General features: G+C 41.5%; 1 non-coding gene across 1 annotated transcript; it reads right to left on the bottom strand.

Annotated features, from left to right (window-relative positions):
* Positions 1–16,843: 16,843 nt before the first annotated feature.
* LOC117078675 lies at positions 16,844–16,947 on the bottom strand. The gene has a single exon (XR_004435108.1). It is a non-coding gene; the product is annotated as a small nucleolar RNA U13 (small nucleolar RNA).
* Positions 16,948–17,332: the final 385 nt, after the last annotated feature.

The raw sequence follows: 17,332 nt of genomic DNA on the forward strand, positions 1-17,332 counted from the left end.
CAGCCCAGTGCACAAAGTAGTCATTTTTATTTCTCATCCTGTCTCGATGGCCTCATAATGGGTTCAATAAGAGTCTGGAAATAATAAAAGCTTCTCCATGGAGAAACCCAAGACTCGCTATAAAGCACGATAGCAGCTAGGAATCTCCTATAGTAACGACAACACTAGCAGAAACATTGCAGGAGTCTGAATTTCCTACTGTAAAGAGAAAGAATTTAAAAGATGACCATCCTACACACTCACTAGTGTACAGATGGAATACCAGGCCACTAGGATGAAAATAAACAGTAGCACAAGAATTTTGTTGAAAAAAAAGGCTGTAGGCAAGTGCCTTAGTTACAGTTTCATTTTGATCTGTTTTGAAACATGTTTAAAGTATTTCCTGCCTACTGACTTTGGGGACAACTTCACCTCTGATTGCTAAGAAAGTCATAATAAAAGGATAGAAAAGCAGAAAAAGAGGAAAGAAGGGACTTTGAGTTTTTTAAATTATTTTCCTTTTTTATTTGAATGTTGCCTTCTTTGCTATTGGGTATTTGTGTTCACACACCCATAGGCCTAGTGTAGTTTTGCTACAGTGGCAGACACCCGTTATCCCCTTATTCCTTCCTAATACAAACCCAATTTTGTCCTGTGTGGCAATGTCACCAGCCAATCTGCTCCTAGTCCCAGACTCCCTTGCATTCAGGATTGGCCAGATGACACAGTTCTGGACAAGGACATCCACATGGAAATCTGCTAGAGATTTCTGGAAATGTTTCTGTTTTCCTGATACAGGGGCTGCTGCTTCCTGCTCCTTCCTTTTCATCTCCCGCGCCCCACCCCCCCCCGCCCCCACACACACACCAGAATGGAATCCAGACTGAGATGGAAGGACCATCCTGTGACTGTGTCATACATGAGGATAAAAGTCACATGCAAAGGATGGTAAAGCCAAAGGAAAGAAGGCTCCTGGATTATAAATAATAAAGCCAAGTGTCCTCCCATACCTGGATTTGTCCCACTCCAGATTTCTTGTATTTGTGAGAAAAATGTCCCTATTTGGGTCAGCCACTGTACAAGCAGTCAGATGTGGTTCTGACTCACAGGAGTACCAATTCCCTACAAAGCAATTCTACAAAATTCAGGAGATGAGAGTTCTGGATCTGTCTCACTCATTCACTCCATAGATGTTATTCAACAAATACCTACTATGTGTCTGTGACTATTCTAGGAACCAAGGAATCATCTGCAAACTAATGAGAACAAGACCTGCCCTTATGGAGCTTAACTTCCAATTAGGGAGAGACAATTAGCGAGAGACAGGCACACAATATTAAACATTCATTTGTTCCACAACAAAACAGTTTATGTATTCAGGAGCTGCTTCTACTGGGTTTATATACTTAAAATAATAAAAGAAAGTATGTCTGTAGCAGATGATGGTTGATTCCCCTTCCAGATTCCCTTCACCCAGCCAGCACACCCAGCCCCCATGGCTGTGGATGTTACCTGCTCACAAGTGCACCCTGCTCTGGAGGATTTCCTGTATATCACAGAGTCCCACCTGGAAGTTTATATCCCCAAGAAGGGAAGCCCATGGCCAATGACTCAATGGTAGGGTGCAAAACAAACCCTGTGCTAGTACTCACATTCCAGCACTCTCTATGGCATCAGGCTGAGGCTGGCCTTCTCCTGAATCCACATCTTTGCTTAGATCCTTCCCCTGCCACCTCTGCTTCCTTCACACTTCACAGGTTTCTCCTGGGAGCATTCTCTTACTAAATTATCTGCACTGAAAATTCCCCACCTCAGGTTCTGCTCCTGGTATCCTGATCTAAGGCAGTGTCTGTTGCCATTTTTCTTTAATTAATAAGGAATAGAATTTGTTGCATTTCTCCTTTGGAACAAACCACCAGAAAACGTTCCCATTTTAATTAAGGTTAGTAGAAATTAGACGGGCTTGCTTATAACTCACACAATATATCATCATCCAACTAGACATAGCTAGCTACCATGTTGGTTCTGACCAGTGTAACATACTAATAATTTTAACTGCTAATCATAATTTGACCCTCAATTGGCCAGTGCATAAGATAAGATGCATAAGAGTTCTTAATATTGAGGCACAAGTTAATGTGAAGCATAAAAACTGGAATAATTATGATAATCTCCTCTAGATCAGTATTCAACTGATCAAAATCTTATGTACTCATCAGGATGTTTCTGGTACCTCAATAATTAATGTTAAATTTAGAAAGTATACTGATATTTTTACCATTTTGCATTTGCATTAAATAAAAACTTCACACTGTGATTTGTTATGCTCATAGAAAATAGTATTAAAACTTTTATCCTGGAGGGTGGAGCAAGATGGCCAAATATGAACAGCTCCAGTCTCCAGCTACCAGTGTGAGCGACACAGAAGACGGGTGATTTCTGCATTTTCAACTGAGGTACCGGGTTCATCTCACTAGGGAGTGCCAGACAATATCGGTGCTGGTCAGCTGCTGCAGCCCGAACAGCGAGAGCCAAAGCAGGGCGAGGCATCGCCTCACCTGGAAAGTGCAAGGGGGAAGGGAATCCCCTTTTCTAGCCAGGGGAACTGAGACACACAACACCTGGAAAATCGAGTAACTCCCACCCCAATACTGCACTTTACCAAAGGTCTTAGCAAACAGCACACCAGGGGATTATATCCCACACCTGGCTGGGAGGGTCCCACGCCACGGAGCCTCCCTCATTGCTAGCACAGCAGTCTGTGATTTAACTGCAAGGCAGCAGCGAGGCTGGGGGAGGGGCGCCTACCATTGCTGAGGCTTAAGTAGGTAAGCAAAGCCGCTGGGAAGCTCGAACTGGGTGGAGCCCACAGCAGCTCAAGGAAGCCTGCCTGTCTCTGTAGACTCCACCTCTGGGGACAGGGCACACCTAACAAAAAGCAGCAGAAACCTCTGCAGATGCAAACGACCCTGTCTGACAGCTTTGAAGACAGCAGTGGATCTCCCAACACGGAGGCTGAGATCTGAGAACGGACAGACTGCCTGCTCAAGTGGGTCCCTGACCCCTGAGTAGCCTAACTGGCAGACATCCCCCACTAGGTGCAGACCAACACCCCACACCTTACACAGTGGGGTACACCCCTGAGACAAAGCTTCCAAAGCAAGAATCAGACAGGTAGACTCACTCTTCAGCAATATTCCATCTTCTGCAGCCTCTGCTGCTGATACCCAGGCAAACAGGGTCTGGAGTGGACCTCAAGCAATCTCCAGCAGACCTACAGCTGAGGGTCCTGACTGTTAGAAGGAAACTAACAAACAGGAAGGACACCCACACCAAAACCCCATCACTACATCACCATCATCAAAGACCAAAGGCAGATAAAACCACAAAGATGGGGAAAAAGCTGGGCAGAAAAGCAGAAAAGTTCACACATAACAATATTCAAAAAATAAGAGCGCATCTCCCCCTCCAAAGGAACGCAGCTCATCGCCAGCAATGGATCAAAGCTGGATGGAGAATGACTTTGACAAGTTGAGAGACAAAGGCTTCAGTCCATCAAACTTCTCAGAGCTAAAGGAGAAATTACGTACCCAGTGCAAAAAAACTAAAAATCTTGAAAAAAGAATGGAAGAATGGATAACTAGAATAATCAATGCAGAGAAGACCATAACGAACTGACAGAGATAAAAACCATGACACGAGAAATACGTGACAAATGCACAAGCTTCAGTAACCGACTCGATCAACTGGAAGAAAGACTATCAGCGATTGAGGATCAAATGAATGAAATGAAGTGAGAAGAGAAGTCTACAGAAAAAAGAGGAAAAAGAAATGAACAAAGCCTTCAAGAAGCATGGGATTACGTGAAAAGACCAAATCTACGTCTGATTGGGGTGCCTGAAAGTGAGGGGGAAAATGGAGCCAGGTTGGAAAACACTCTGCAGGATATCATCCAGGAGAACTTCCCCAACCTAGTAAGGCAGGCCAACATTCAAATTCAGGAAATACAGAGAACGCCACAAAGATACTCCTCGAGAAGAGCAACTCCAAGACACATAATTGTCAGATTCACCAAAGCTGAAATGAAGGAAAAACTGTTAAGGGCAGCCAGAGAGAAAGGTCGGGTTACCCACAAAGGGAAGCCCATCAGAATAACAGCAGATCTCTCAGCAGAAACGCTACAAGCCAGAAGAGAGTGGGGGCCGATATTCAACATTCTTAAAGAAAAGAATTTTCAACCCAGAATTTCATATCCAGCCAAACTAAGTTTCATAAGTGAAGGAGAAATAAAATCCTTTACAGACAAGCAAATGCTTAGAGATTTTGTCACCACCAGGCCTGCCCTACAAGAGACCCTGAAGGAAGCACTAAACATGGAAAGGAACAACTGGTACCAGCCATTGCAAAAACATGCCAAAATGTAAAGACCATTGATGCTAGGAAGAAACTGCATCAACTAATGAGCAAATAACCAGCTAATATCATAATGACAGGATCAAGTTCACACATAACAATATTAACCTTAAATGTAAATGGACTAAATGCTCCAATTAAAAGACACAGACTGGCAAATTGGATAAAGACTCAAGACCCATCAGTTTGCTGTATTCAGGAGACCCATCTCACATGCAGAGACACACATAGGCTCAAAATAAAGGGATGGAGGAAGATCTACCAAGCAAATGGAGAACAAAAAAAAAGCAGGGGTTGCAATCTTAGTCTCTGATAAAACAGACTTTAAACCATCAAAGATCAAAAGAGACAAAGAAGGCCATTACATAATGGTAAAGGGATCAATTCAACAGGAAGAGCTAACTCTCCTAAATATATATGCACCCAATACAGGAGCACCCAGATTCATAAGCAAGCCCTTAGAGACTTATAAAGAGACTTAGACTCCCATACAATAATAATGGGAGACTTCACACTGCACTGTCAACATTAGACAGATCAACGAGACAGAAAGTTAACAAGGATATCCAGGAATTGAACTCAACTCTGCACCAAGCGGACCTAATACATCTACAGAACTCTCCACCCAAATCAACAGAATATACATTCTTCTCAGCACCACATCACACTTATTCCAAAATTGACCACATAGTTGGAAGCAGAGCACTCCTCAGCAAATGTACAAGAACAGAAATTATAACAAACTGTCTCTCAGACCACAGTGCAATCAAACTAGAACTCAGGACTAAGAAACTCAATCAAAACCGCTCAACTACATGGAAACTGAACAACCTGCTCCTGAATGACTGCTGGGTACATAACAAAATGAAGGCAGAAATAAGAGTTTCTTTGAAACCAGTGAGAACAAAGATACAACATACCAGAATCTCTGGGACACATTAAAGCAGTGTGTAGAGGGAAATTTATAACACTAAATGCCCACCAGGGAAAGCTGGAAAGATGTAAAATTGACACCCTAACATCACAATTAAAAGAACTAGAAAAGCAAGAGCAAACACATTCAAAAGCTAGCAGAAGGCAAGAAATAACTAAGATCAGAGCAGAACTGAAGGAGGTAGAGACACAAAAAACCCTCCAAAAAATCAATGAATCCAGGAGTTGGTTTTTTGAAAAGATCAACAAAATTGATAGACTGCTAGCAAGATTATAAAGAAGTAAAAGAGAGAAGAATCAAATAGACTCAATAAAAAATGATAAAGGGTATCACCACCGACCCCACAGAATACAACTACCATCAGAGAATACTATAACACCTCTACACAAATCAACTAGAAAATCTAGAGAAAGGATAATTTCCTGGACACTTACACTCTCCCAAGACTAAACCAGGAAGAAGTTGAATCCCTGAATAGACCAATAGCAGGCTCTGAAATTGAGGCAATAATTAATAGCCTACCCACCAAAATGTCCAGGACCAGATGGATTCACAGCTGAATTCTACCAGAGGTACAAGGAGGAGCTGGTACCATTCCTTCTGAAACTATTCCAATCAACAGAAAAAGAGGAATCCTCCCAAACTCATTTTATGAGGCCAACATCATCCTGATACCAAGCCTGGCAGAGACACAACAAAAAAGAGAATTTTAGACCATATCCCTGATGAACATCGAAGCAAAAATCCTCAATAAAATACTGGCAAACCCAATCCAGCAGCACATCAAAAAGCTTATCCATCACGATCAAGTGGGCTCATCCCTGGGATGCAAGGTTGGTTCAACATATGCAAATCAATAACATAATCCAGCATATAAACAGAACCAAAGACAAAAACCACATGATTATCTCAATAGATGCAGAAAAGCCTTTGACAAAATTCAACAGCCCTTCATGCTAAAAACTCTCAATAAATTCGGTATTGATGGAACGCATCTCAAAATAATAAGAGCTATTATGACAAACCCACAGTCAATATCATACTGAATGGGCAAAAACTGGAAGCATTCCTTTGAAAACTGGCACAAGACAGGATGCCCTCTCTCACCACTCCTATTCAACATAGTGTTGGAAGTTCTGGCTAGGGCAATCAGGCAAGAGAAAGAAATAAAGGATATTCAATTAGGAAAAGAGGAAGTCAAATTGTCCCTGTTTGCAGATGACATGATTGTATATTTAGAAAACCCCATCATCTCAGCCCAAAATCTCCTTAAGCTGATAAGCACTTCAACAAAATCTCAGGATACAAAATTAATGTGCAAAAATCACAAGCATTCTTATACACCAGTGACAGGCAAACAGAGAGCCAAATCATGAATGAAATTCCATTCACAATTGCTTCAGAGAATCAAATACCTAGGAATCCAACTTACAAGGGATGTAAAGGACCTCTTCAAGGAGAACTACAAACCACTGCTCAGTGAAATCAAAGAGGACACAAACAATGGAAGAACATACCATGCTCATGGATAGGAAGAATCAATATCGTGAAAATGGCCATACTGCCCAAGGTGATTTATAGATTCAATCCATCCCCATCAAGCTACCAATGAGTTTCTTCACAGAATTGGAAAAAACTGTTTTAAAGTTCATATGGAACCAAAAAGAGCCCGCATTGCCAAGACATCCTAAGTCAAAAGAACAAAGCTGGAGGCATCACGCTACCTGACTTCAAACTATACTACAAGGCTACAGTAACCAAAACAGCATGCTACTGGTACCAAAACAGAGATATAGACCAATGGAATAGGACAGAGTCCTCAGAAATAATACCACACATCTACAGCCATCTGATCTTTGACAAACCTGACGAAAACAAGAAATGGGGAAAGGACTCCCTATTTAATAAATGGTGCTGGGAAAATTGGCTAGCCATAAGTAGAAAGCTGAAACTGGATCCTTTCTTTACTCCTTATACGAAAATTAATTCAAGATGGATTAGAGACTTAAATGTTAGACCTAAAACCATAAAAACCCTAGAAGAAAACCTAGGTAATACCATTCAGGACATAGGCATGGGCAAGGACTTCATGTCTAAAACACCAAAAGCAACGGCAACAAAAGCCAATATTGACAATGGGATCTAATTAAACTAAAGAACTTCTGCACAGCAAAATAAACTACATCAGAGTGAGCAGGCAACCTACAGAATGGGAGAAAATTTTTGCAATCTACTCATCTGACAAAGGGCTAATATCCAGAACCTACAAAGAATTCAAACAAATTTACAAGAAAAAACAAACAACCCCATCAAAAAGTGGGCAAAGATATGAACAGACACTGCTCAAAAGAAGACATGCATACAGCCAACAGACACATGAAAAATGCTCTTCATCACTGGCCATCAGAGAAATGCAAATCAAAACCACAATGAGATACCATCTCACACCAGTTAGAATGGCAATCGTTAAAAAGTCAGGAAACAACAGGTGCTGGAGAGGATGTGGAGAAATAGGAACACTTTTACACTGTTGGTGGGATTGTAAACTAGTTCAGCCATTATGGAAAACAGTATGGTGATTCCTCAAGGATCTAGAACTAGAAGTACCATATGACCCAGCCATCCCATTACTGGGTATATACCCAAAGGATTATAAATCATGCTGCTATAAAGACACATGCACACGTATGTTTACTGCGGCACTATTCACAATAGCAAAGACTTGGAATCAACCCAAATGTCCATCAGTGACAGACTGGATTAAGAAAATGTGGCACATATGCACCATGAAATACTATGCAGCCATAAAAAAGGATGAGTTTGCGTCCTTTGTAGGGACATGGATGCAGCTGGAAACCATCATTCTCAGCAAACTGTCGCAAGAACAGAAAACCAAACACCGCATGTTCTCACTCATAGGTGGGAACTGAACAATGAGATCACTTGGACTCGGGAAGGGAAAACATCACACACCAGGGCCTATTATGGGGAGGGGGGAGGTGGGAGGGATTGCATTGCGAGTTATACCTGATGTAAATGACGAGTTGATGGGTGCTGACGAGTTGATGGGTGCAGCACACCAACACGGCCCAAGTATACATATGTAAGAAACCTGCACGTTGTGCACATGTACCCTAGAACTTAAAGTATAACAATTAAAAAAAAAAACTTTTATCCTACATTATCATTTTTAAAAACCTTCAAATATGTCATATATAAAAAGTACAATATAATTATTAGCATCATGTCATGAAAATAGTTTTTGTCTATTTTGATGTCTGAACATAGATTTAAATTTCTACTGAATTTTGATGTACATTCAGTCCCAGAACCACATACAAAATAATATGTCAATTTAACTTGTTGAGAGTCTAGTTTTTATTAGATAAGCAATTTAAGGCCAATAAATAATGTCATTTGTTAAATAGGAACATATTAAAATTTGTCTTTATAGATTATGAATAGTAGTAAAAAATTACATTAAGTGTGTTTCCTAGTAAGTTTTAATTACTTGTTTAATCACTTATTAACCTAAAATTAAACAATATTTGCTTAAAACTGGATTTTTAAATTATTTACCCTACAAAAAGAAGAAAATGATCTTTTAATGTTTTAAGGAACTGGAAAGATGGCATTACTTCCAAAGGGATCCAAGCGTCCATAAAATGGAAATGCTGAGATAGCTGTGGGAGGAATGATCTGAGTAACTATGATTGTTCTGCCATAAGCTCAATTTGCAGCTGTAGCATGCTTTGGGAACTTAATCTTTTATCATATTAGTAGATATTAGATAATAGTTCTTAAGTATTCAAAAGTAGAACATTGCCCCACTCTTCCCTACTCTTTCATTGCACAGCCCTAAGGTGACCACTTTTGGCCAAAGACTACCTTGTTAGTGTCCCATAGCCTATGAAACCTTCCTCTGCCCTAGGACCTGTCTTCTTATACTGTGATTTTTTCTGAACAAGAAGAATTAGGCTCAACCCAGGGGAAAAAATGTGATAAGATATGAAATAAACAAATGATACAAGTCTCTTAACTGTAGAAACCCTGAATTGAGTTTATGGACTCTCTAGTCCTAGAGATCTTTTACAATGATCTGTCTCCAAACTCAACATCTTGGTGTTTAAACATTCAAATACCTAGAGGGAAGGAACTGAACTAAATGACCCTTCTGATTTCAAGGTTGCATGTTTCCAACCGCTGATGTTTTCAATATTAATCCATGCTGAATTATTGCATGCTGGTTTATTGTTTTTAATGTTAAAACACATGAAATGTACACTGCAAATTATGTCCACACCCGAGGAATAAAGCAATGTGTAAAATGAAGGTAACATGAGAGAACTGTTAGACTTGGGAGGTAAGAAAAGCTACTGAAATTGAGTTTCCATCTGGGCCAATTCCATCAGTTTTACAATAATTATGGCTTGGTGTTTCCACCCAAAACAGGATTCCATCTTAGTAAAGTCCTGGAATCGGTATAACCTTTCTTCCTCCTTAGTCTTGTTTTCCTATGTATGCCAGTTGAGTGGCTAAAACATAGAACAAATTGACAGGCTAGTCCATGCATCTTCATAGCTCTGCAAAATCCCTCTGGGCAATTCTTTATAAAAAGAAGTATTGGCCACGTAAACATAGTATTTTATTAAACATTGTATTGAGTCATAATACCTAACTTAAGTAGTTTATATATTAATGTCAGTATCTATTTATTATATATGTTACAAATAGACAAAATCTAATTCTGTGCTATTGGACAGCGGTTTACTTTGCTGTTCCCTCATATTTTAAGAAACCCTGTAATATATTTAAGAAACTGTCATTGTAAGGAGTTCTAATTGCATGACATTGGCCCTCTGTGGTTAGGGTAACATCCTAAGGGTGGAGCAGGGGCTCAAAATTGGGAACTCTGAGAACAGCATTCTCTCCCAGTGATTTCAACGACTTAAAGCAATCTTTGGGCAAGTCACCCATCCTTTCTTTTCTCACTTCTCTTTCAAGTCATAATTCCCAGCTTCACATATGGCAGTTCTGAAAACAAGCCTCAAGCAAAGGGCTTGGTGATTCTGGGATAATATGAACCACCAATTACTACTGCTATCCAACATGATGTTTTTCCTGGGAGAAAACAACTCCTCCGACCTATTACCCATCATTGCCTAAAATGGTTTCCTTGGTAAACACAGCTGGAGGTTTGCCCATTTTAAATGACGCAAACAAAAAATCCACCTCAAATCTCTGAAGTTACTCTTCTGCGGTCTAAGAGGATTATTAGGCAATAGCTTCCCAGTAACCAGTCTTGAATACATTCTTATTACCTATTTTCTTCTAGTGCCTACACCCACCTTACTAAACAATTTCTCTGCCCTCAGGGTTCACTTTTGGAGATTAACACATGTTGGTTCTTACCAGGGTATGGCCCCAACCCAACATGATGATGTGCTCTCTTTCTCCCACAAGCTACCACTATTCGAGGGCATGGGAATTCAATGTTCAATTTACTCAGGGAGGTTTTTAATTTTTCTCAAACTTTTTCTATTAGATGCAGTATGAAGAGTGTGGGGTTACCTTGGCCCTATTTCATGATTTAATACGGTTCTCAACCTTGGCTGAACATCAGAACCACCTGGCAAGCTTTAAGAAATATTTACAACTAGACCCCACCAAGAGGTTCTACTTTAACTGGTCTAGAGTATAGCCTGGGCATCAGGATTTTTTTTAACTCCCCACATGTTTCTAACGTACAGCCAAGAATATGAATCAACTGGAGTAAGAATACTTGATTTACATGCTGCCACTAATTAGCTACATGGCCTTGAGCAAATGAAATACTCATTTATCCAACAGGTATTCCTCGACAGCTTCCGTATACAAGACAGTCCTAGGGGCTTTATCTCCCAACCTCTCAGATAAGTGAATTGGACTCAACAATTTATTCATTCATCCAGCAAGTAAGTATTGAGCACCTATTAGCTACCAGGCACTGTGCCAGGCACAAGGGATACAGAAGTGAACCAGATGGACAAAACTCCTGCGCTCATGGGCTTACAATTTATTTGGGGGAGGCATGACCACATACAAGTAGTGAAAAAGTGAACAGCAATGGCAGATAAAGGATGGGAAGGATGACGGGATGAACAGACCGGCAGCCACCATGCCAGCAGTGGTGGGAGTGGTAGAAGTGGGAGGAATGGAAAGAGGCAGATAGGTTCCAGAAACAGTCAAGGACTTAACATCACCGGAACTTGGTAATGTATGTGACATAAGGGCTAGAGCATGAAAGGAGAAAAGACCAATTCCTAGGTACCCAGATTGATGGGCCATTCACTAGGGTAAAGAATGTGGGAAAAGAATCTCAGCCACCCCAGGAAGTTGTGAGGGCATAGAGCTCAAGATACATGGAACTGGAGGAATGAAACCAAACCCACTCCATCGGGCAGAGGAGGGACCTTAACTAAGAAATGCAATATCTCATATAGGTGGCCATCTCTCCACCTGAACTGGGTCTTTGCATAAAGAGAGGGGTGGCCATTAAAGAGTCCATTCTCAAAGAGCCAAGGCTGAGCAACTTGAAAGGGAAAAATGAATAGACAAACCAACTGTGATCATATAATGATGTGAGGTACCAAGTTCACCGTAGAAGAGCAGCCTTGCAAAGTGTGGCAGCACTTAGGGAAAGAATTCTTTCTCCATCTGGGTGTAGACTATGTTGTCCCTGAGAATCAATATTTGTCCTTGGGTGATCTCTACAGGTGTATGTGTGTGTGTGTGTGTGTGTGTGTGTGTGTGCATGTGTGTGTGTGTGTGTGTGAGAGAGAGAGAGAGAGAGCGCTGCCCACAGCTACTGTCAGACAAGCTGAAGAGTAAAGACATGCATCTGTCCCTCACCTTAGCGTGCAGGTCTTGAGAGAGAGAGAACAGATGTATACCACCCAGGGGACAGGGCAGAGGTCCTCCCGTTGACTAACTCACACTGGGGGAGGGGTCCTGCTGGGGGAAAAGGGATGCATCCTGGGGGTGAGAATGGTTCCAGTGGATGAATATTTCCAAAAGGGGAGAGGCAGAGGTGGAAGAAGGAAGGACTTCCACAGAGAGAGCTGACTTGAGGTGGAGGCGGAGAGCCAGGGCTAGAGCATGAACTGGGGTGTGCTTCTAAGAGTCCCCCTGTGACAGCTAAACACCTCAAAGGGTCCTGCGATTTTTCATCCTTCCCTTCACAGGCGGTTTTCCCTTTGATGCTACTCAAACCTTCCTCACAGACTGACAGACCCACATCACAGTCTGGTTGTGTCGGAAAGGAAAGTGAGAGCTGGGACCCAGCAATCATCACTCCACCCCACTCCCCCCCCACACCGCAAAACTCCCAGACATACCGAAGTGCAGGCCTTCTTAGGGCTCCAGACCTCCACCCACAGTGAAGTTCTTTGTGCCCCCTAGTGGAGCCGGAAGTAACACGTGACTCAGAGAATCCAAGAGACACCAGTGGACAACTTGGGAATGGATCGGGATTCAATGTGACCTTTTCTCAAATACCGTGCGGAAGCCAGCCCTTAAGAGTGAGATGGAAACTTCCATTTGGTTTACTGAGGCAAAACACAGGCAGAGTGCCTGGTTCGGAGTTGGCATTCAGTAATTGGTAACCATTATGATGATTATAATTATGATTATTATGATTATTGAGATGCAGTTGCTGTATAGCTTACTGTGGCCTTAGATGATCTGGGAATGATTCACAGACGAAGAAGTCCTGCAGGTTCAGGACAAGTACATTGTAATGTGGAGGGCTTGAGCCATGATAAAAAATCCAGCTCCATTTTTCTTTTCAATGACTGCTCTAGTCAAGGGAGACCAGCTCCAAATCAATCCTCATCCTTTAACTCCAGCAACTGAAGCTCATGCACAACACGTTGAGATCATGAATCTGAAGATTTCTTGCTCCAGAAAGGCTAATCCCTGCCACTGTGCCCCTTTGATGTTGTTTCTCTAAGGGTCAGCAGATGCCTCAGAAGGCTCGCTGTGCTTCATGCTAGAGGCCTAAGGAGGCCAGAAGATGCTGCAGGAAGTGAGAGAAAAATCAGAGCAAAGTAGGATGACAGGGCAGGATGGGGACGGAGAACAGGTGAAGATAGGACCAGTTGGGATCTTAACAGGAAACCAATGAATGATTTGAAGAGCATTCTTTTTTTTTTTTGAAGGATATATTCTTTATTCTGATTGTGATTATGATTTCATGAGTGTACACATATAAGTGTACAATTAATTTATATATGTGCACTTTATTGAATAGCAATTATATTTCAGTAAGGCTTTCTTGGAAAAGCTGTAAACGAATAATGAACTCTGCTTTTTTATTGTACTTATTTACTTATTTAATTTTTGTTATTATACTTTAAGTTCTAGGGTACATGTGCACAATGTGCAGGTTTGTTACGCATGTATACATGTGCTATGTTACTGTTCTTTTACTGAGGGACTAATTACACAATGGCAGCAAGTGGGCACAATGCAGGGACTCAGGACTTAGCAGCAGAGCTGTTACCACCCCTAGGCCCAAAGGAAGGGTGCTTACCAGAAGGAGAGAGTAACGTAGGCAGGTTTTCTTGAAAGAAGCAGTGACCTTAGGGCATGGGACAGAATCAGCCCAAAGATGGAACTGAGCAGAATAAATACCTAAATCTCACTGTCCTCCCACCCCCAACCCACCATATCTACTTCTGATACTCTCCCCAGTTCAAACTCATCTGGAAGCCTGTGGATTAGAGAATTCTGTTGATGTAATGCATGTAAATGAAGCTCATAGGCCACAGAGCAAGGTGGAGAAGAACAAATAGAAGATCCCTGGCACAGTAGAGACATCTAAAGATTGGGATTGGGTTATTGGGTTTCTTTTTCTTTTCTTTCTTTTTTTCTTTCTTCTTTTTGGTCAAGAAGATAAGACCACAGGCCCATCAGCAGCAGGATAAGTGAAGTATAACTAGCCCAGAAATGGTGATGAGTTTATGTTCACCATCCAAACCCTCTCTTTTCCCCGGGACAAAAGGCAAACCTCATTTTGGAAACAGTGATGTCTGGGAGCAGGAGTAGGAAGAGAAAACCCTAGAAAAGAAAACAATGATTTGGCAGCAAGGAGTAGAAAGTGACTATACAAAGTGTAGGTAGCTCCTTAATAAAGGGGCCAAGCCTGGAAATCTAGGAGTCCAGTGAGGGCAGGGAATGAGGTCCAGATGAGATACTACATTTGCCATCATAGTCCAAGATGCCACTTTCTTTTCTTTTTACCCATCCTCCTCCTGGAAGTCATACAAACCTTTCCCTAACATGACTGTGTGTGTGTGTTTTCACTTGTCACTAAATGATCGGTATTCAACGAAATGCTTCTATTTTTGGGGGCATTAACATCTCTAAAACAAGACGCAGAAAAGCAGAGGGAGGCAGCTAGGGGCTGCATTTAATCTTCTCTAATATCGCACTGTGAAGGAACCAGGGAATGAAAACATAGTCATTTAGAAAATGGTTGATGAGTCACTGATTGGCACAGGGTAGAGAAAAAGAGAAGTCATTATTCATTCAGAGTATGCCTGGTCTTTAAAAATAGGCTCATCACTCTGCTGGAGGGGGTGTCTGGGCTTTAGAGACTGAGGGGCATGGGCAGGGGGCAAAGGGCAGGGACAGAAACTGCCCAAGGCAGTCAGGGCCACCTCCTCCATCTAGATGTATCTCAACCCTTGGAAACCCTCCAGCTCTAAGAAGCAGAGAGACAGCTTAATGCACCTTGCTCTTCCTGTAGCTCTTTCTTGAGACTTTAGTAATACTTTTTGGGAAATTTCAGCTTTGAGGGAACCAGGCCAAGTAGAAGAGACGGCACTTTTTGTGACGATGTTTTTGCCAACAAATGCAACACTCTGTTACTTGCAGAATTCCTTTTTTTTTTTTTTTTTTTTTTTTGAGACGGAGTCTTGCTCTGCCACCCAGGCTGGAGTGCAGTGGCCGGATCTCAGCTCACTGCAAGCTCCGCCTCCCGGGTTTACGCCATTCTCCTGCCTCAGCCTCCCGAGTAGCTGGGACTACAGGCGCCCGCCTCGTCGCCCGGCTAGTTTTTTGTATTTTTAAGTAGAGACGGGGTTTCACCGTATTAGCCAGGATGGTCTCGATCTCCTGACCTCGTGATCCGCCCGTCTCGGCCTCCCAAAGTGCTGGGATTACAGGCTTGAGCCACCGCGCCCGGCCATACTTGCAGAATTCCTTTGCTAGGTCCTGGACTACCCAGGTCTCCCTGCTTTTGACCCCCTGTCATTTATTGGCCATTCTATAATTTCATTTATGGAGTAGGGGGATTTAGAATCTATCACATTAGAACATGGTGAAATATTTACTGGAGGGGGAAAATTAAAGGCCTGGGTAAGCAGACGTTTAAAGGTTGCCTAGAAATTTTGTTTCTGCATGTATTACAGGAAAACAAAACAAAATAAAAACTCTGCCTAGTAAGGATTTTGCCTTTGCCTAATAGTTATTGGGCCTTAACATACATATCTGGCCAATGGGTGAGGGCTTGAACTGAAAAGAGGTTGATTGGTTTGCAATGGGAAGGGTCGAGAGTACATAACTTCAAGGAAGAGAAAAGAAATGGGGCTTTCATCGTAACGCAATAGTTAGGATGATGAAGTTATGATGAAAGGTGAGTGAAGAGGAATTTGGTTGAGTGCTATGAATGGAATTCCTTCTTTACATTTTGTGGATACCGCTGTAAACAATTTAAATAGGTTTTCAATTATTTTGGATTGTTAGAGCAGTGTATCTTCTGAATATGCACTAAGCGGAGGTGAACACTAGGGTGGCCCAGATTTATACAGATTACAAAGGTGGCCAGGTGTGGTGGCTCATGTCTGTAATCCTAGCACTTTGGGAGGCCTAGGCGGGAGGATCGCTTAAGTCAAGGAGTTCAAGACCAACCTGGGCAACAAAATGAGACTTCGTCTCTACTAAAATTAAAAAAAAAATAACAACAACAACAACAACAAAAAATGTAAAGTATATCCCTTCCATGCATATGTGTGCATCACACACATACATACAACTCCTTTATGCTACATTTTGGTTTGTTACTTACTTACTTAATTGTCTTTGCTCATACTAGGATAAACTTACCTACTCTAAGTAGGTACAGAAAAATAAGAGTCTGATTCTGGAGTAGAAAAAAAAAGTAGAAAGTTTTCAAGGCCCAAGTTAATCTCTGCCTGGAATTCTATTCTGAAAGAGCAAGAACAGCTGAGACAGAATCTTCTAACGTTCGGTCCTTCCATTCTTTGAGAAACTGCTAAGGTGCTGGAGGTAAAAGAGTGACTCAGTAGCCTGCATACCAGTGAAGGATGTTTCTATTTTATTGGGAACATGCAACTACAGTTATTTCTCATATAACATTATTTTAAACATTATTCTACACACAACATAAAATTTTACTAATAGGCTCTTACATCCTTATTCTTCATCAGAGTAAATAGTAAGTAATTTTTTTCACATCAGATGGGTAATGCACCAACGTCGTAACAAGGTTTGAGGGAGGCACATCTCACACATGAGCATGAAAACCCAATCATCATGCTTATGAACCACAAAAAACTATGTACTTGAATGTTATATATATGTTTAGTTCCTCAAAATCCTGAACATGCGACATAGAGAGTAGAAGAAAGGTTACCAGAGGCTGGAAAGGGTAGTGGGGGGTTGGGAGGAGAGGTGGGGATGGTTACTGGGTACAAAAGAAAATAGAAAGAATGAATAACACCTACTATTGATAGAAAATAGGATGACTATAGTCAGTAAAAACTTCTTTGCATATGTTTAAATAACAAAGAGTGTAACTGGATTGTTTGTAACTCAAAGGATAAATGCTTGAGGGGATGGATACTCCATTCTCCGTGATGTGCTAATTTCGCATTGCATGCCTGTATCAAAACATCTCACGTACCCTAGAAGTATATACACCTACTATGCACTCACAAAAAC

The sequence above is a fragment of the Trachypithecus francoisi genome, unplaced genomic scaffold (genome assembly GCF_009764315.1).
Source record: "Trachypithecus francoisi isolate TF-2019V2 unplaced genomic scaffold, Tfra_2.0 Lachesis_group6, whole genome shotgun sequence".
Classification (NCBI taxonomy): domain Eukaryota; kingdom Metazoa; phylum Chordata; class Mammalia; order Primates; family Cercopithecidae; genus Trachypithecus; species Trachypithecus francoisi.